General features: G+C 41.4%; 1 protein-coding gene across 1 annotated transcript in view; it reads left to right on the forward strand.

Annotated features, from left to right (window-relative positions):
- The window catches only part of LOC104928802 (E3 ubiquitin-protein ligase TRIM38), an 899066-nt gene that overhangs the window by 273378 nt on the left and 603378 nt on the right, over positions 1 to 22310 (forward strand). The gene's annotated exons all lie outside the window — the stretch shown is intronic.

The raw sequence follows: 22310 nt of genomic DNA on the forward strand, positions 1-22310 counted from the left end.
ACATGTAATCTAAGTTAAGACATGTATGAGTTGGCGTAGGAGGAATAATGAGCCGAAACAGCGGCAAGAGTTAAAATAGCTGACTAATAATGCATTTCATGAGTACAATACACACCCAGAGCATTCGCACATAGCAAAAGCACACAATCATATTCTAAGAATAAGTCAGGCCCCTCTCCAATTATAGAGCCACATTTAACTGTGCTAACACGAATTCAGCAGCACGCAAGATCAGATCAAAGGAAATAATTCACTAAAATAATTTATGGCTCATTTTCTGACTTTCTGATTGTGGGTATTTAGTCAAACATGTCATCAAGTATCTGTTAATGGCATGCAGGGGCTGTTCTTGTCATTACCACACTCTGATTTATCCGAGGGGAGCCCAGAGTGACATTATCAAGGTTAAATAACAGGAATTACCTCCCATGACATCTGATCTATTCTAATCACAGTTATTATGATAAAGATACTGCTTGGTGGGATTATGTAGCACCCCAAAATAACAAGAGGTTGGTCCGGTTTTGCCACATTGGCTCTGAGTTCATCGGAAGGGGAGTGGATGGAATAGCAGGTTTAAATTAGCTGCTACGGTGAAGACATACAATTTATTGTCTCAACAGTCTCATTAGGAAGATTTAAAACAGACATGGAACAAAGAAGAGACACGGTTCTTTATTCTATCCCGATCTGTTTTTTGCTGCGATCGCTGATGCTCTGCAGATGTCCTGGCGGTGACTAATAAGTAGAAATACAGTTAGATAAATCTCTTTAAGGGGACAATGTGCAGAAGGTTTATCTCTATGATTCTGACTACAATGTTTTATTTGACAGTGACAATAAATAAGAACCTCTGATTCTCTTTATTTCCTTAGGAATGATCTGCTGCCATGTAGTTCTGCCTTGTTAAAGTTAAATGTGGTGCCAATTTGCCCATGGTTGTTTTTTTTAGCCCTTGGCTGATGATAAATTAAATTAAATAAATCAGATACAACATACTGGAATAGCATGTTACAACTGAATGCATGATACAAAGTGATTTTTCTGGTTTCTTTCTGTCTTTGGTTTATTTATGACTTTCAGTTTTAATATTCCTCATGTCGCATCCCCCAAGGAAACTCTCGTAATAGGTGTCGGCTTCTTGCTTGGTCACTCACTTGGTCCTCTTGGGTCTCTTTGTCTTTGTTATGATGCCCATTGAGCCTGCTGAGCCCGGTTACATTGCACGCTAGCCCAGCTCTGGTTCTGGCATAGCTGACTTTGCTCACCATCAACATTCCTGCCCTAGGCCTGCGGTAGTCCAAATGCTTGTGATACAAATACCCTGAGTGGTCTGAACTCACTGATGCAGTTTCACCAAAATCAGTGAAATAGTTGGTGGTTTGAGCACAAAGTGATTGAAAATCTGTTATTTAATGGCTGAGAAGTTACACAATGTCGCTTTAAATTCTATATTTTTATGACCAGATATCTGCTAAACGAATTATATTACCAGTAGCCTTATCTGTACTTTGTGCAAATATTATATGATGGCGAATATGGGAAACCTGAGTTCTTGTTTTGATGTGATGGTCAGATAAAGTGTGTTTTATTAAGTAATTTGTTCATTACACGGTGTTGTGTTCTGTTCTGACCTGCTCACCTCATCTTTGTCCTGTTTACATGGCTGTTTTGTCTCCTGTCAACAATTCCTTGGCCTGACTTCATCAAGATTTCTGAGCATGCATGCTAATCTCTGCCTGAGCTCTGACACTTGTTACAAATCACTTAAGCCCTAAGCATCAAGTTTCTCTTCTTTCCACTGGCTTATACTGGAATAAAGGTGATGCAAGTGCTAAGGTGTTTTTGGTAGACCGAGCATTAGCAACGAGGACATCTTCGGAAGAGTCGCATGAAACAGCTTTTTGCTAAACCATTGTTCTCAGTGAGTTGTGAGGGCTTCTCAGAGATTAAAAACTTTAGGAAGAGTGACGAGTGAAGAAATGCAGGAGACGATTTGTCTGCAACAGGAGCTGAACTGTTGAAACTTGCTGGAGACTAACTCTGACTCTTTTACCCTCAATTTAACAAACTTTTCTCGAAAAGTGTTCTGACTCTTAAACACAAAAGAGATGCACAACCATTAATTACATTTAACCGTTATCATTTATTCAAGTTCAGTATCTACACCTCTGCCTAAGTGCAGATGTGTAGTGAAGCCAAATTAGCCAAATTTTTTGAGTGTGGGAGGAAACCGGAGAGGACCCGGAGAAAACCCACGGCAACACGGGGAACTAGTCACTCCTGACAGAGAAGACAAGAGAGTCACAACCCGACTCTTCAGACCTTGTCTGTGAAGAAGACTCTTTGCCCCCGTGCTGTCCCCACCCTACAATAAGTGTTTTTTTTTGTTTGTTGTTACAGAGTGTCTGACAAAGCCGAGCTGAGGTTTACATGCCCCATGCTTCCATACTTTGCCAAACCAACAAACTTAAACACTTAAGTAGGGGTAAAGTCAAAGTCAAGTCAAAAAAATAAAAATATGAGGAGTTGCCTCATAGAAAATATGATGATTGTTTCTTGATCTGCAGAGAAAATGACAACTTAAACAACTTTAGAGGCGAAAAGCAGTCATTTATAAAAAATGACTGCTTTTTTCCTTATCATACATGCAAATCAATAAAGATACACAAAATTAAGGAGAGAATATGTTCTTCTGTTCTTCCTCCTCTTCTGTTTCTTCTGGTGCAGAAGTAAGTCCTTACAGCTGATCAGAAAGTAACTAACACATTCACACATTCACACACTCACACACGTGCACTCACACATTTGATGATTCGGCCTTCAGGAGCAATTCGGGGTTTCCAATCTTGTCCAAGGACACTTCGCACGCAGCCTGCAGGGGATCCAACCGACGGATCTTCCCATTAGTGGAGCCCGGTAGTGTTGATCTGCCCTCTCTGCCTCTGCTGAAATAATGAGGTGGATGTAGATTCTGCTCCTTTATATGACAGAACTCCAGAATTCTGCTTCTGGAACAGGAAGGTTCTATGTCCATATATGGTATTTCCACACAGACACACACACACACACACACACACACACACACACACACCTAGAAGAGGTGCTCAGGGACTGATGGTCAGCATGGATGGGGGCTGTAATTACATTGGAGCTCTGTGTGAAAAGTGTGCCTCAGAGATGAGATCAAGTCTCTGTCCTTATCTTGCCAGCCTGCTCCCTCAACCAAAGAACACCATTGTCCCAGGGAGAAAGACAATGTGTGTGTGTATACATATCACACATGTGTGTGATTTGATACTGAGATTGCACAAAAAGAGCTCTGACAAAGAGAAAGGGCTTGAGATACATACACCTGGAGCCTAAGATAAAGAAAATTGAAGGAGAGCAAGTGTGTGCAAAAGACTGGGCTGGACACAGAAGGATAGACTGTCCATTTACAAAAGGCGATGCACAAATAATTTTACCGTTTCCCCTGGCTTTCTCACCGAGAGCTATACACACTCAAGCACAATGTCTCGCATTTGTGCAAACAGATTTCATTTCACAGAGCTTGTTTGCTCAACCAAATCCAGCTTAGAGCTCCCTGCCTGGTTTCCTTGCATGAATACAGACAGATTTACAGCAGGCTGGTTTCTTATATTTACCTGCTTTTATGAACAAGAACGTGCAGGTTTAGAAAGGCATTTTTCTACCCTGAAAAATAGTTAATAAGCGGACAACTAGTAACTACCCCTGTCTTGTCTGTGTGTGAGGGGTGGTGAGCATGAAGACACTTGCAAAGGGTCCCTGTGGAGTTGGAAGTGGTCTACTGGCAGCGCATGAGGCCAGAGGTTGAGCCAAGGTGATATCCGAACTATAATGAGGTGTCATCTCTGCCAACCACAGGGTGGAGAGGACAATGACACACACCCTGTCACACACACTCTAACACACACATATGATGATTACTCCCAGTTTCATGACAGTGGCAGATGACGGTACAGGCACTGGGAAGGAAGAGTTCACTCTGACAGAAGTTTGCAAATCTTGCATATGTGAGTATCCTTGCACTCAGCGTCTCATCAATAACGAAGGCCAACACGGTGAGAAGTTTAAGTAAAGAGCTGGGGCAGCCCGCTGAATCATTTAATGGCCGGTCTGAAGCAGTGACACGGTTAACTGAAGGACACCGAGTATATCGGGTGGCTGGGCTGCTGTGGATGTACAGTAGCTGTACCTGAACAGTGACATGAACTGGAGCACTGGTGTTGCTCTGAAGCTGAACTGTTGAAATGGAAATGTTGGCCCTTCGCTTGTAGACGCTTGATTTGTTTGAGCCCCACTTTTTAATAATTCAAACTTTTCTTAAAGATTATTCACGTGGCAACGGAGATGTGAGACTTTCCGTCCATTTCATGCCCTTGCTCTTTTATCTGCCGTACATATTTTACGCTGGCTACCGTCCTGATAGTATGACGCTACATTTTGTCATTTGTGAAAATGTTCTGCTCGGTAGTTTCTCAAGTTTTAAACAGAGTTTATCTTATCCACAGGTTTCCACTAGAGATAGCCTCGTCAAACTTATTCCCCCACATGCCTCTCCCTGGATCAAGTTTTTGATGAGTTGGCCCTGGTGAGGTGCTGTGCAATCAAATGCATCAGTGCGTAAGCCAGCGTAAAATGTCCTAGGAGAGAGGGAGGGGAAGCAGGGAGAGGCAGGAAGAGAGACAGAGTGTGTATGTGTGTGTGTGTGTGTGGATCGATCACACCACAGAGGTCTGCTTGGAGTGACCAGCCATGAAATGGCTGCTGTCCCCGGAGTAGGTTGCCACCATTACCCACAGTTCTCTCGCCTCTGCATGGTTGGGATCACCACAGATATGGATATGCATACAATACGTAATGTCAGTTGATGTGTCATGGTGTTCAGGCATGTGCGTGTGCGTGTGTGCGCCCTAATTTGAGCGTCCATGTCACACTTGTCCTGCCTCAGGATGCAGAGCCCCGCTGGTTTTAATATTAGCAGGATGAAATCTAATCTAATCAGGATTTGTTTTACACCTGGGGTTCCAGGTGAATGCAATTAAGTGTAATTAACTGTGTCACGTCGTAGTTGTCACATGGATGATGCTCCTCCCGTAATCCTTCCTCAGAAAGTAGAAAAACGCCTACATGTCTGAACTGCTATTTGGAAACGTATACCTAAGTCTGTGTGAGGTCTTTCAGAGGTATTTGTTGGTGTCTTGAGCTGACAATAAGTAGGGATTTCGGAGCAGGACTATGGTCTGAATCCCATGTTCTCCACTTTGATCAGTCTCAGTCTTTAGTGTTGTTTGTGTGTCTATGTTGAGATGGGGTAGTCATCCCTCCAGTGAATCCCTTACAGAAACATTTGCATAAGCTCTAGGATCATCTTGTACTGACATTGGATATGCAAAAGTTCATATCATATCATGGGCTCAGAAATGTTTGAACTGAAAGCCTGGAATATTTATGACATCATGTCTTTGCCTTTTGCATTTCATCTCCATTGCACATTTCCATTGGATTGTTTCAAGAGGCCACTCCACTGATTATACAGTCAGTTTGCTAATCATATACTGAGCATGATTCATACAGTTATATCAGGGGCAATCGTTAAGTCTGCAAATTAAAAACAGAAATTACAAATTGGTACAGAAGGTATAACTAAAAAGACGCTTTTGGTTGCATTGTGGGAAATGTAAGGTCCATCATTTTTACTACAGTTCAAGTACATTTACTCAAGGCCTGTACTTAAGTACACATTTGAGGAACTTGTACTTTGAGTTTACTCAGCTATGTTCATCTGCCTGCTAGGTACTTCACAGATTTTGATTTTTGATGAATAGCTTATGAAGTATGATGCTTTGTTGTTGATTAATTAATGAATCAGCAGACAGAAAGTTAATCAAAACTTTTTTGATCATTGTTTAAAGGATCAGTGTGTTTGGCATCTAGTGGTGTAGTTGCTCGTTGCACCTCTCTTGCCTCACCCTCACATGACGAAGAAACGACTGTGGTTGCAACACATTCAGTTTCTGCTATAATTATAGCCCCCTAAATGTCTTTCAAAATAAAAAAATAAATAGTTGCTGAAAACATATGAAAAGGCTTGGATGATATGTTACTGAAATGTGGAGTCAGAGGTTAAAACTGTTTTTCAGCAGTTTTCAGTCCAGGATTTTGTGGGCGGTCCTTAAAGGGTGGCTCGATGACACGCTGAGGCCACCCTGAGCATACCCCTAGCAGAGAGATAGAGATGAATTCATCTCACTCAGAGTGTTTCAAAGTTAGTCATGTCATTTTCTGAACTCATCTGACACGTGGCTTCAGTGGATTCAGCAGAGACACCCCCACAGTCCCCCACAAGCTTCAGGCAGCACATAACTTACTATTCCACAGGTTAACATTTCTTTAGAATGTCCTTGGTGGGAGGCTGGGTGCCCGTGAGAAGATAATCTTCCCCTGGTACGCACACTATGCCATGAATAAGTCATCTCTCACTAGGACACAACCCTCAAGTTCAAATGATTGAGATTTCACTCGCCTGCTGTAGCACAGGAACGACTACCTAGTAGCAATTCTGATGCATATTATATCAGCGACTTTTAATGGAATGAAGGAGAGGAGGTGCAGCAGAAGCAGTGGTGGTAGGAGTATTTTTAATGCCACCCCCCTCCCCCCCTTCACCCACCACAATCATACACTTGCTATCAATAATCTTCCCCCGGCGGAGGTGTATTAGATGATATTCACCCTGATGGGAACATTTGCGTTCCCTTCTGTTCGCTCTTCTTTTAAATGCAGTCATTTTGCCTTGCTCTCTCATGCCTTTCTCTCACTGTCTGGGGTCATTGTAATGAACATTTCATTTTTCAATCATTTTATGTGATTTATTGTCGGAGGCTCTCAGGGGCAAAGTGGGGCCACATGAAGCGGGATTCTGCCCTTTATTCTCTTGTGTTTAGTCAATGTATTTATTCCGGTCCCTGTCAGTGTCTTTAGGACCATCAGCTCATAGTTATTCACGTCATCATGTTGTGGAAATTACAAGGCCCGGCCAATCCCCCGAGCGATTCACCGGCAAACTTTTCATTAAAATAAGCGCACAGAAAAGAATGAGGATCACAAAAGGAAAGGGGAGATAGGGAGAGATGGGGAGGAGTGGGGGTGGACATTGAAATAGTCTTTCCATCAGCAGGAGTTCTCATAAATATTGTAATTGTGTGGTTATAGAAAAGGAACGGTTGTGAGCCGCTCTGCTGTGATTGACTTTGACTGAATGCTGTCTCACCTTTTGAATGAATTGAACATGAACACTGGTGACAAAAAGAATAAAAAAAATAATGGCCTTTATGAATATGACATGGAAGTCATCAGATTCTTGCAGGCTGCATGGGAAGAAACAAACAAAAAAAAAGTATCTTCTCTTTCTTTCCTTCCTTCCCAGAGCAAATCTCCCAGCACCATTACTTGCTGATCTCTGCTGACTCGTTGCATTTTTTTTGTCCTCGGTCTTAACGACATGAACTGTGTGAACCCCATGAGATAGCTGTTTATGTAATGGGATGTATTAACGCAGCATACATGAGGCAAATTAATCAGACCAAGCCAGCTGGGTTGCCAAGGAGAAGCCAGAGAGTCCGGTTGCTCTCCCTTGGCCATCTCCCCTCCTAATGTGGCTGAAATTTGTACAGAGATCCCCTCCAGCGTCAGGGAGCCTCTGGCGTGAGCAATTGCCCGAGTGAAGCACCAATCACCCAATTTCTCTTCTCTCCTGCAGGGCTCTGATTTCACACCACTCCAGCATGTTATTGGCCCATTGAAGACCCAAGCCCTGGTGAGTTACAGACACAGAACAAGAGACTGAAAACTGTAGTTTTTTCTTTTTTTTTCCAAAATAGGCATTGCTCTTCTGTGTCATGCTGTCAAGGAGCTGCTTTTGTACATATCTTCACCAGTGCCCCCAAAAGTTCAAGAGTTTAATGGTTGTCTGGAGGGCACGGAAAAAAACACATAAAAAATTGAAACACCACAGCTTACTGTGGCAAATTTTCAGCTACAATGTGACATCCTGGTATATGTAATTCATATGATTTACGCAGCCTCATCTCTCTACCGCTGCACCAATATTTCCTGGAACAGTGTCACGAGCGGTGTGTCTTTTAAAGCAGCACTGATTAATGAAACCCATTAATAAACCCAATTAAGAACAAAGCGGTCATATAACCCGTTTCTGGAAAACATGTAAACCATCTAAACTGCTGTGTAAATATATGATGATAAATAACTTAGATCATGTTCAAAGTGCACAAAGAAGGAAGAGGGAGGGAAAAAAATCCATAAAAATGACTGAAAACAATGATGTCATTGTTTGTTGGATGGGAGTTTGGCAGGCTTTCATAACAGTCATTATATGAATAGCAGCAGCAACAAGAACAACAATAAAATGAATGGTATTAATAACTATAATTATCGATTGGTCCAGATGGACAAAGAGTGCAAAGAGGCTAGAGTCCCCATAGCCACTATACTCAATTATCCATAGCAATTCAACATTTAATAAACATATTTCATTTTTAATTGTTATATATCTTGTATTTTAAGTGTATTAGACGTGGATAGGCTTGGTTGAATGGAATACAAATGAATCGTTCAAAAGATGACAAGAGTATGACAGGATAACCTTATTTCGATACGAAAATTAGATTACAAGAGTACAAGAGAGGGCAAAGAAAATAAAAGTGAGCCACACGGATACTCATCATTGTGGTGGGTCTTAGAAGTCTCAGTTAACACAGGCTGCAAATTGCTTTAGAAACTTCTCATACAAAATTGATTACATTTCTTTCTGAGTAATGCAGAGTCTGATTTCTTATGCTCTTTGATATATTCCCATCCATATTTAAGTCTCTCAATTCTTAATTTATTCTCTGATATCATGACGGGGACCGATTAAGAAGTGAAATTCCAAAAGCTTTTCGAAATCTTAAGATTCCAACCGCGTTACTTCATCGAATAAATCGCACGACAACCTAGGCACAGTTCTCCTAAAGAGAGCATCACAAGCCATGAATTTATGGTGGAAATTGGGCCAATTTAGTATCACATAAATTTGATTCTGAGCCCATAAATATTGCAAGCATATGTTAGGAACCACATGAAATCGTGTTTAGCTGCGGCACACGCTTATTAATTCAAACATCCTTGTCGGGGTCTCAGAGGTCTGGAGGCGATGCGATTTACAGCCTGACATTCTTGCGCTTATTCCTCTGATGTACAACTCTGGACTCAAGCACATGCAGGCGAGGACACGTGTAGATACACAAATCCACTCGCACACACTCGCAATCATAAAAGAGATATAAAGACATGCAATCAAAAGTACATATTTGTATAATATACATGATTTGAATAAATTCACATATATACATAAACATCTGCATATCTACGCGAGCAGAACGTGTTTTGATGTTTACATGCTCTCCCTTGGATCTGTGGATACTTTATTCTTAATTATTTTAATATTCAGCGCTGTGGGCTCGGAGAAAGCTTCATGTCTGTGCTTAGTGTCTGCACCCTGCGCGCTGCATGACAATTAGTGCCTTACATAACCGCTAGCCAGCCGCACACCCACATATGTGCACTCACACACACACACACACACACACACACACACACACACACACACACACACACACGCACACACAGAATTGCAGAAATGCAAATGCGCTATCAGAAATGGGAACACACAAACACAGATAAAAACATACAGACCCACTTCACGCCTTCTTCTATCCTGTGGGGACGTTTCAGTTAAATCACTTCATACTTTTATTGCTCCAAACTCTCCATTCCATTCCTTTAATCGCTTTTTGTGTGACCATTACGTGTTCTACCTTGACCCGACATCACAATATATGCTTATATATCTGTTGATATGTCCCTCTTGTAAGCACCTTCACTTAGACCTGCCTGTCTGTCCTTGGCGGTTGTGGCGATAATGGCTGACGTGATGAGAAGTTTGACTTTCTAAACGCAGACAGCGTAGCCCGTCTCCAACACCAATAAAAACAGAGAGCTCTAAATCCAGCGACGAGTCTCACCCTTGCCCCAGGCCAGCCATCAACATATTGGCACACACGCTTGTGTGTGTGTATACGTATAATATGTATGGGTGCGTGCAGGAGTGTGTGCGTTTGCCTCGGCGCTTGCTCCACATCCTGTCTGTGATTGTCTCAGTTAGCCCTTCTGAGAGGATCCCACTTGGGTTTACTTAGATAAGGAGAGCTTGATGGCTTGAGACAGGTGGAAAAGAGGGGGGTACTGACGGTACAAAGGCAGGTAGAGGTAATGAAAAGAGGGGAAAATGGAGGCGAGGACAGGGTGAACTTGTGAGACAGCCAGAGACTTGTGGAGACAGACAGTGAGGATGCGAGGGAGAAAACAAGAAACGGCATGAAAGAGATCTGCTCTGTTCCCTTGGTGATCTGACTCATCTTCATTGGCTGGATATGCTGCTATGTTAGTAATGATTAGTCTCGCTATGAGACTATGAGGCGTGTGTGTGTGTGTTTGGTATTGCAGGAAACCAATATAAGATATATAACCTTACAAACTACCTTAGGAACTGTTGCATACATCTTGGCTGTGGTGTGAGGTGTGTGGTTTTGTGTGCAGGCAGATTTGTAGCGTGTGCATCCTTGGTTATAATACCCTATCAAGCAGACTGTCTTACCCTTTAACCAGGAGATCTGCAGTCAAAAAGCTCCATTGCTATTTTGGTTCACCAATAAGTTTTCTGAAAATTGGATCCAGGGCTAAAGAATTGAATGTGATGAGCACCACAGCTGAAGCAATCCACGGGCCGTGAATGAACGTATTTACTGGGAAAATGACAGATCAAATCCAATTGCCTCTTCTCCGACTTTAGACAGTCCCTTATTCACGTCAAAGAGGTAGGAGTTTAATGAGGTTTTGACTTCCGGATGACTTTTTTCGCGGATGAATGAGTTACAGAATGTCGAGGCACTGCGGTATGCAACTCGAGAGCGTGGAGCAGCTGATTCTGTGTGTATACAGCATGAACACGCTCGCACAGCTTCACCGGAAGGTGATTTGAGTGTCTCATGTCTTCAAAACAGGGGATGTATTTTAGAATGTGTGTAGAATACAAGGCCAATGTACATTTTAGTTTTTAAATTTCAACAATAGCTGCCTTTGTAAGCAATGTGATGGTCTTTCCTCCACGTCATTGTCCTGTGAGAAGCTTACTTTCTCACAGATAAGATTGTCTTCGTCTGAAAAACAGGGCTGAAAAGTTGCACAAAGGATAAAAGAAACAAAGTGAAAATAACTTGAGCTTTTGATGCCCACCCTCTTCTCTTCTCTTCTCTTCTCTTCTCTTCAGTTCTTTCAAGCTGAACATAAAGAGTAGGTCTAATAGGAATCAGCAGACTTTTTTGCGGACTGAATTATTATCACTTTTTGCCTACTGCTGCACTCTTTGACCAGAAGCAGGGGGGAATAAGAAAACTTTATCTGATATATCTACATCTCAGCTTGTCTTTTTAAACAGTTTTTTAAGGGCTCTAGAAAGTTTAATCTACATCAGTGGCACAGCAGAAATAGTTTAATCTTTGTCATCTAATAGGTCTCGCCATTTGAGTGCTTTTTTATATTGTAGAACTGACTGTTGTGTTTCTGGCCTGGCATAAAAAACATTTGAAATGCAAATCAATGTTTCAAATGAACCAGGCCCTTTCATATTTAGCACACACATTATCTAATCGCTATTTGATTTCACATGCAGGGGCATATCTAAGTGAAATCAAATAATCTTTTCAAGCTTCCCCACTACCCCAAACATTAGCCATTGGATTCTGAGGCAGGGGGCTGAGTAGACTACTAATGTGCTGGCAATTGAGATCTTAAGTGTCCTTTCACACTCTAATCAAATTGATAAGGTGGGCATACTGCAAGGGCAATCTCGCTGTCCTCCTGCTTTGAAAAATCCTTAGCCTTTAGTTTCTCTATCTCTTTTCTCTGTCTCTGTAAATCTCTGTCAGTTCAATTCAATTTCAGTCAGATTCAATTCAATTATGTTTTAATTAGATTAATGCTAGTAGCATTTGATGCTAAAGCAACTGGATGAAAAACTTTAATACAGACATAATATTGATATATGAAAATATATAGCAATAAATACGTAATAAAATATTCCTCAGCTTTTCACCCCACACAATGGTAAACATTTTCAGCCAGTCTGAACAATTTTGATCAGGCTATGAAGCAAAAACTTCAGTTTTCTGTGTGTCTTAAGTGATAATGTTCCTACAGGAAAGTGTCCTGATCGATATTTAGTGGTGCTATTGATGAACCTGCAGAGAACTACCCCCTGACTCCACCGTTCCACTTTATTGCTACTGAGAGTTTTAGCGTCTTTCAGCTCATTGTTTTGGTTTTCTGGCTTTATTGTTTTGGTTAATTGTCATGCTCATAGCATCATTTTCAGCTATAGCTGTCTACAGTTGAAGAAGATTTCAGATCACAGGTTGGTGGAAACCAAAACCAGAGGTACAAGAAGAGTAAATATTACACTTGCACATTTCCTACTGTCTGAAATAAAACTTTAAAGGTCCAGTGTAAAAGGTTTAGTGGCATCTTTTTGATTGTATTGCACTGTAGTAGTCTTCATGTACAGGAAACTAGAGGTGTGGAAAAGCTTATTAAATATGGTGTTTTGAGTGTGTATCACACTCCCTCCCTCCTTCAAGAGTTGACTAATTTTATTTTATATATTTCTTTTGGTTACTGTATCTACCCCATTCCACCACGCCTCTATCTTTCTATTCTCATCCAGATTTCTCTGAGGTCTACCAAGTCTCTGATCGTCTGTCTCTCTGTTGTTCTAAGATAAAGCCACCTTTCGCTGTTCGAGATCAAAGAGTGAGTTTGCATAATGGAAAGAGAGAACGGTGAGAGTGGTGGAAGAAAGCCAAAAAGGAGGGGACTGTGGATTCAGGTGAATAATCTAAAATGGAATCCCGACACTTTCCCTGAACCCTGTCTTTTAAGACTCTTTGTAAACGCCAGCCCAACCATGACCGAGTAAATCTTACAAGCAGTTAGGATTTTATTTTCAGTTATTGCTTCCACTATATAGCATCTGAGAAACATACTATAGCATTTGATATCACAGATTCTGCACTTCACCAGTTCTTATATGCTACCATCTTATTGGCTAATCATAATTACCAGCTTGTCAATGCACAACATGTGTATGCATGATAATGATTCATCCTAATAATCTATTTGATTTTGTGTTTCCTTTTTGTTTCATGACTTCAAGTTCCAGCTGTTAGTAAATGACAGTGCCATTTGGATCAATGGCCACTGCAGCTTTGGATGTTGTTTTCAGCAGCGGATGTCTCGGTGAGCTCAAAACTGGCTCTCGCTGGGATATTTTTAATCCATTACTTTGGAAAGACATTGTTGTTCTACTGGAAATGTAAATTAGAGTTGAGTCACGTTGGGAATTGAAGAATAAATTAGTAAATAAACATGGGTTAACAGGTTTCATCCTGCCTCAGTGTTGTCTGCCTGTGGTCCTTGGCAGGAATTCACAGCATGCTGATGATATTAGAATTTGTGTGGTTGACTGAATGCTTTGTACTTACAGGCAACACATAGACAGTTCATAACAAGAAGACCTGCAAAAAACTGGGAACCAAAAAGCTTTTGTATAATATTTCTAAATATGCATAAAGAAAATGTCAGCGCAACATTCCATGTATACAATCACATTTGATAATAGACTGTTTACTGCTTCATTAGTATTTTCATTGCCTTAATAGTGAACAGTCCAACAAACTTCAGCAGGCAAAAAAAAGAGCAGCTTCTTTGGAGAAGAGATTCTTCAGTAGAAGTGAATATTTACTGGATGGATTTCCTTGGAGGGGTACTGTGTGTGTGTGTGTGTGTGTGTGTGTGTGTGTGTGTGTGTGTGTGTGTGTGTGTGTACTGTATTTATATGAGCTGCAATAGACAAGCGAGGAAACTTCCTGTGAAGTTAACTTCAGTCAGCAAAAGATTGTTGTGCTGGTCAAGGTCAGTGCTGTATTATTTGTCTGAGAGTCAATTAGATTTAGATTTACAACAACATCAAGTTTTACTTGTTTTTTTTTTATCCTGATCTAAGAAGAATTTTGAGGTTAATGTATCAAATCTGTGTTCTGAATCTGAGATTTCCTGAAGGGTTCGGTTTGCGTCAAACAAATTAGTTAATACAACATGTTGCCAGACTACTTCTAAAGGTGTAAGTGTTTGAATACTTGTTCCAAATGGCCGCACTCTTCCTGGATGCACCACACTACCAGTCTGATCTCTTTCCCTACGAATCTTCTGCATGTTTTTATAGTCTAGCAGCAACTTACCATTAAAACAGTGTTACCGAAATAGTAACAACGAACTAAAAATTTACATTACGTGACGAAATAAACTATACAAAACTCCCGCCAACAAGTGCACAGGTAAAAAAATAAGGTGCGACTACAACCACACCGCCTGTGCCAATTACCAGACGTAAAGGTGACATGTGTGATTTAAACAAATAAACAATACAATGCAATATATACACACAACTATATATTGTTTGAATTGTACAAATCATCATAAGGGTGTAACCTTTTGTGTCAGTCTCTCCTCTCGGGCATTCACTGGGAGGAATTCAACAGATAATCTGAAATCTGTTTGGGATTAATGAGAGGCCTCAATGGTCAAAGCATGATCAGGTTGGTCTATAGTATGTACAATCCTCTGGGATCTTACGTTGAAATCTCTTTTTTTATTACGCAGTGAAAGCTAATAAAGTAATTGAGACTTTAATATTTTCTGGCAAGCTTAATCATGGCATAATGAATTATAAAGGTGCTGAAGGCAGTCAGATATCGCCAATAAACATATTGGACAGGAAAGGACGCAGCTCACACTGCTGTGAGCAATATTTCAAGGTAGATTTCAATCTCAACTAAGCTTTATGGGATTCAGGTTGTTAAAAATGTACTTATTTAATTTCACTTACCTACAAATATATTTTCTGCGTGATTCATTGGCCAATAAAAAGCTGTAATGCATCAAATATTCAGTGATGGAGTGAAAAAAAAACATATTTAGTCGCTGTAAATTTTGAGAGCGCTGCAATGTATCAGTTTTGTTTGCTGTTCTGTAATGTTACAACATCAATATGACAATTCATATTGCAGCATATTGCTGTGTATAAATGTCATAGCAGGCTGCTTTTAGTATTTAGTACTTTCAACATGTTCAGTGTTAAATAATTAACAGTACTCAGTCGATTAATTACAATTTAAGAATAGTGTTAAAATCGGATTCTAGTTCAATACCTCCAGTATATGTGTTGAGGTTTGTCTTTTCTCTGCCATTGGAAATGCTGTGAACCGTATGTCTTAATTGTTAATGGGCTACCGTCAGACATTTTGGAAAGGGGAAAGTCATAAGTCTCTCAGGGCAATGAGCAGTAGGATGATTAAGAACGCGATGTGCCGAGAAGCATTTTTGTCCTTGGTTATGGGGGTCAAACAGCAAAACATTTAAATTCACGGTTCAGACATGAGAAACGAGTACAGCTGGCACAGAAAAAGACCATCCTTGGCTCTACATAACCCTCCTTCTTCTCTGTAAGCTCCAGATTTACCTTTACCTAATCTCAGTTTGCTTTAAAGGATCTTCACCGTTTTGCTCTACAGCCACTTTGGCTTGTACCTGGCGCCTGCCAGCAAATGGATGACGAGCTGTGTGCAACTCAGTTGAATGGTTTATTTTCCAGTCATTGGCAATGAAGCAAGAGTGATGTGCAGTAGTAATACCTGTTATAGGATACGGCTGTTTTTCCCTAGTCCAACACTAAAGTGACTCCACAGCTGAATGTCAGCCACCCTGTAAGACTCAGAGTGGCAGCACAGAGAGGAGAGGTAAGAAAAAAGACTGCTGCTACTCTGAATGAAGCTTGACAGAATAAAAACAACTAACAGCCAAGATGCCTCAACCAAATGATCATGAATGGGTAAAATTTCATATGTTGCACTCAGTGGTATTCTGACATTAAGACAGGTTTATGTGAAAGGCAAGGATTGCAATAACTGTACTGCAACTCGCTCACATTTCAAAACATCTCCCAATTCCCTTCCTCCCCTATTCTCACCCTCCCTCGCTTATCTCCTTTTCTTCCCCAGTCTCTGCTCTCATCTATTTTTCTCTTTCGTTCCTCGCTCTCTCTTGATCACCCTTTCTGCTTTTTTATTTGCTACAGTATTCCCTCCACCACTGTAGCTTAATGAGCTTCTCCCTCACTTTCTTCATTTGTCAGTGTGTCTGTCTCAGCCTCCCATTTTCCATTCCCATCTCTCTACCCCATCCATTTTAAAGCACTAATAACTAGGTTTGCTAGTACATTAGCAACCTGCCCGATAGTATCAGCTCCAAGACATCTCATCTCTTGCTTTACTTGTGGAGATTTTGTAGGAATCATCAGGCGTTTTTGGGGGGTTTAATTCAGTTTGGGTTGCTGCATCCATGAATTCATTTGTACGAGCATGTTTGACTGTGTGTGAACAAGTGTAACTGCATGCATGTGTGTGTAAGCCCTCACGTGTCAGCTTCATTGCTCTTGGTGGACGCTACTGGAGCGATTTATGACTCCGGTGGGACAAGGTATTGGAGAGGGACGAGGCGGGTGGGGAAAGGAAAGGAAAGGGGGGGATGGGGAGGTTGAACCATGGTAGCAGAGACAATCCCCAGGCCTGCTATCAACGAGGCAGAGTTATGGGTTGTGTGTGTCTGAGACACCAGCTTAGCTGGAGCCCTGGGGGCCGCACATCGCTGCAGCGGGTGTCTCTGAATGTCGTCATCCTCTGCAGTGGTGCAAAAGTGCCATTGCTCTGTGTATGTGTGCGCATTTGACAGTCGCTTGACAACATTTAGCAAAGCTCATACATCAGCTTCAAACATTAGCATGTCTTGTCGTGTGGGCATAATGTCACACACCACCATCTGCAATGAAAACCCTCTGACTGCTATCAAAATGTTGTCGCACAGTGAAGTTTCATATACTGCAGTATTCAGATCAGAGCATATTAACATATGATTTTTTTTTATAAAGGTGAACAGAACTGTGGTCGTGATAAATAACCACATAAACATCCCTTTAATCTGCCAAAGTTAACACCGTAACAGAAAAAATGTTTATGTTACAGTTAATCAACCTGTGCATGTGGCAACTCCCATTTGGAATGAATGCAACATAATCAATGTTCTGCCCTTGTGTATTCCAAGCAGCAGTTGCTGCAACAGACCATACTTCACTTTTAATCAACAAATTGGTAAATGGCCCACCGCCTAACATATAATGCAGACATTAATAATGTCTGGTGTAAATGGGGTAGGAACCCAACCTGACCGTGCCATGATTTGTTGTTGTTAGAAACTGGAAAAGGGAATTTTAAAAGAAAAATACAGGCCAGGTGATTGGATGAACCATCCATCTGTCACCGTCTGTCATGGATGAACTTCAACCAATTGGATGAACAAACCATATAACTATATCAAACTCTAACTGAAGCCAGTTTGATGAAAAGAAGGGAAAGAAGCATCAACAAAACTTTTCTCTTAATTACTCTAGTTCTGATGCAACTGATGCAAGCAGCATCTACGCTAACCTTATCAGCAGTTGCCACCCACGCCTGTAGCTTATTCCATTGCCGATTGGTCGGTAACCCCAAATGTTTGAACACATTCACATAGCCTGAGGCCTAGCAAGATGGATTCTTGCCAAACTCAAAAGAAACAATGCAAAACAGTTGTCCACAAACCAATGGATGTTGTCACTGAAGGTTCACAGTTTCTTGCAACCCTTTCAAGGCTACAGAATTGAGCAACCTTAATGTTGCCATTGATGTAATTAGTCCAGTCTTTCTAACTGTTCTGCCATGTCAACAGTTAATAATGAATGTGGGTGTAAATTTGTTTATGTAGTTAACTAGCTTGTATGATTCAGTGCTATTTAAATAAATGATCGTGGAACTCACACATTACATTCAAACTAAGCTACATGTATCTTGTGCATATCATACCAGGCTGCTGAGCTTCATATAATTTACTCTGATTACTGATTAAACAAGAAACACCAACATCGACTGGGTCACAGTGTAATCTATCAGCGCATGGACATTATCTGAATTACTAAAATGTAAAACGTCAGTGCTCTTCAATGACTCAGACTTATTGCCTTGGTGTGATTGGTGATACACATACAATAGTAAGCTTCTCCACTTCAAGGCGAAACCCCCCTACCGCCGTTGGACGAGAGCTGCTCCATGACTTGCTGAGAAGTATATGAGAGGAATCACTGCCAGATCTGATTAGAGGACCTTTTAACTGTTCACCTTTCTGATTTGATAAGGTAGCTTTTATGTTTATCCAGTCCCCCCCACATATAGATAAAAAGATCTATTATTTACTTGACACCAGTTTTAACGAGGGAACCCATTTGGGTTTAACAGCCTCTTACAGGGGATCAGATGGATGGGGTGGAGTGTCATCGATGCTAATCAGAGCTCTCCAGTCGCTTCCTGTGGCTTGAAAAGGAGGTGTGAGATTTGATGACAGGGTTTTAATCACCTTCCTCTCTGACTCTGAGAGGCTTTTGGGTTTTAGCTTCTCATCGAACCCTGCAGTTAAATGATCTTGAATGTTCTCTCTCGGTGTCTCTTGTCCCTCCTTCACAATCAAATTTGAGCTGATTGCGTTATGGTCTTTTAAACAAATGCCTATGCGGCGAAGCGTGCCAAAGGTTTCTGAGATCATACAGCGATCTGGGATGCTAATGTCTCAGTATGCACGTGATTGTGATGATATCTGCAGCATGTGTGAGCATACGCACGCCTATGAGCTCGTATGCGCACCAAAACGGCGAGGCGACAATGACACAATCAGATGAAGATAGAGATCAAGCGTTTTTTGGAGGGGACACAGGGCTAAAAGTGTCTGACAGGAAAATCAAAGCCTCCAGTTCTTCTGAGTTCACACTGCTGGTCTGCCTCACTCTGGATTCCAGTGGGACAAGCTTACTGCTAAGTGTCAGAACCCAGTCAGAGACAAAAGTCATTTTCTTTCAACACACAAGTGGGCGGAAAGTACTGTATGAGTGATATTGTGCGTGTGGCTTTTGTATTGGTGTACTGCAGTGTGATTTCTAACAGTAATGATGTGGGGCCTTCACAAATTGACAGACAGGAAAAGAGAGAATGTGAACAAGAACAGGAGATGAGGCAAAAAGAAAATGAGAGCGACAGAGCCTGAGAGGGGCAAAAAAATCCCACACAGCGAAGCAACAGTGGACAATAGCAGACCTTTCTTGCTCTGTCGTTCTTTTTCCCTTTCGCCTTTTCTCTCTCAGACTTTCTCCTCTCGTCAGTCTGTCTTCTCCTCCTCTATCTGCATCCATCAGCGTCTTACAATCCAGGGTCACAGGCTGATGTCGTTTAACACGGCACGTCAGCCAGGTTCACTCTCACTGAGGAAATGGGGTTAGTTACCTTTAACCTGCACCTGGAGACAATCCACCATCCAAATAAAAACCATTCACACGGTTACAAATGAGACACGCCGCCGTCTTTTCTTTCCCTAATGTTCTACAGGTTCAGAAATACACCCATTAATCCATGTAATCTGTTAGGAAAACATTCCATTTTCTTGCCTTCTTCGGAAGAGTGTGGAAGGTGCCTCACTGACACATCCATTGTAGTCAAGGTGGTACGGTTTAATGGGGAATTTTGCACAATGGCACCACGGACTTGACTGAGATTAATAGGGAACCCATTGAAGGCGATAGAGTGACTTTACCATAACAATGGCTGCTATCCATCAGTAACACAGTCCAATTGCATGTTTGTATGAAATAATCCATTACAGGCAACAAAGGGAGCACCACAGGCCGCTCTCATCCCTGAGTGTATCCCTAGGGACCTAAATACTTCCATGCCTGTGCTGTGACAGAAACATGTCGCGGACAAGGACAATTGTATACCCCCGATGTGCTCCGTCGCCTCGTATCTTGCAGCAGATTACAGCGCTGCATCAGTTGTAACGTCCATAGGTGTAATGGATTAGCTTGTCGTAGCGCATTATCAGTCATGTCTATGCACACGAGATCTGCACGTATGACCTCTTATGATCATACTTTAGCATTGGGATGAGAAATAGCAACCTTCCTCCAGTGGAACGAACGGAAATGGCTCCTTCCTGATGTTTTTTTTTTTTTTTTTGCTGCTTATACCACCCCTCAACCAGACTGAAAAGTATTGCATGTGACAAAATGAATTGGGGATCTTAAGGTACACTGATATTCCCTGGATGATTATGATGTAGGATTATCCACCAGTGGACCGGTTTGGGCAGTAATCATTTCTGAAGTGTGTAACAGGATGAGAAAAGTCTGATCAAAAAATAGTGGTAGTATAATCTGATACAGATGCTAAAAGGAAAAAAAATATATTTAAATTACAAACTATATTGCACATTTTCTTTACTTTTTTAAGGAGCCAAGAAGAACCATGTGATTTTTTTTTTTTTTGGATTACATTTCTATATAAATAACATTGCCAGTGATTCAAGTGGATGCCAGTTTGTTTACACTGGAGAAGAGGCTTACAGGCAGGAAGCCGTGTGTGTTTACTGGGTTCGGGGGTTGTCTTTTGGAGAGGGTTTCTGTCTGTGAGGTGCCTGGGCTCTGGAGAGCTCTTAATGAGTGCTGATCGTGTTAGGCATGGCATCAGGAGAAAAAGGCGCTTTCGTTGCTGTATTCTCACACACGGATCTACATGCGCATAACAGATGTACAAAAATACACATGCGGATGTAGATATGCATTTAGTCATGTTGCAAATGTTGACGCTCTATATGTTCACGTCCCTGCTAGCTGACAGACTAAGCAAAACTCTTGCATCCTCCAAATAATTACTTTTTGCCCTCTCTTTAGGTGTGTGTGTGTATCTAAAAGGGGAATGCTGAAGCTTTTATATCCTTACAAATCCCTCCCAATCCTTTTTCCCTTGGTCCTTTCTCCTCATATCTCTTACCAACCTCCTTCTTCAAACAGCTTGTATCTCCCATACTGTCGATCTCTATCTGTGTTCATTTTGCTTCATCTCCCTCCTCATTTGTCTTTCTTTACACTCTTGCTTTTTCTCTCTTCTCCTTCTCCCCATATCTGTCTCCCTCTCTTCTTATCAGCCTCCTTCTGTAAACCCTCTGTATATCCGATTGTTATAGTAATTTCACAAATATGAGAGGAGGAGGTAGGTTGAAAAACAAAAACAACAACAACAAAAAAAAAACTTAAGGACCAGATTCTCATGGGGTTTCTCCCAGTTGTTGCAGGATCTCCAGAATGCATCTGTTTCACTAAACGCCGGCACACAAAGTAATTAAAATGTTGCTGGAACAAGTGAAGTCCTTGAACCTCCACCTCCCTCAATCCTTCTCTCTCCCTGTTGCCATGGTGCTCCAGGCAACCAGTACAACGTGTGGCAAACCACCCGCCACGGCGTTCCATTACAGAATGAGAGCCACCGCTTTTGCACTCACTCAATTTCTCTCTATCTCGCTCTCTCTCCAGCGCTCTTGAGAAAGTGTGTCATGATTTTCTCTCGGTAGCTCCCACCTCCTTGACTTCAAACCTGGCAGCAGATCTTGTTCTTATTTAAGCCTTTCGTTCTGAAGACCAACATTGTCCTAACCTTATTAGAGACTAAAAGGCTAGAAATAGAGAAATAAATCAGCGTTCTATGCAGAAAACCCGAGAGCTCTCTTATATAGCCAGCCAGCTCATGTCTGATTAGATTTATTCAGTTTTGCACGATACTGCAAAAGAAAAAGTGAAGTTTTGAAATGGTTATGAGAGACGCTATTGAAGTGATACAATATAGTTTTTTACTGTAGCAGTCTTCATATGGGTACAGCACATAACCTCTCTTATATAATGTACAATTGCATCTACCAGAGGAGCACTGCGGAGTAGGGCCATCACGGGATCACATGCCAATCTAGCTTCAGCTCTCCTTGACATAGATTCTACAACTCTACTGGAAGGGAGAGACACAGTCTTCTTGAAAGAAATCCCCTCATTTTGTGTGTTGGTGATGATGGTAGAGAGCGTTTTTCGAACATGTCAGTCTCAAATCTCCCAGATGTGTGAGTTTTATTGAGATCCTCTGACTGAAAAGGTCGTG

Source organism: Larimichthys crocea, chromosome XX (assembly GCF_000972845.2).
Source record: "Larimichthys crocea isolate SSNF chromosome XX, L_crocea_2.0, whole genome shotgun sequence".
Classification (NCBI taxonomy): Eukaryota; Metazoa; Chordata; class Actinopteri; family Sciaenidae; genus Larimichthys; species Larimichthys crocea.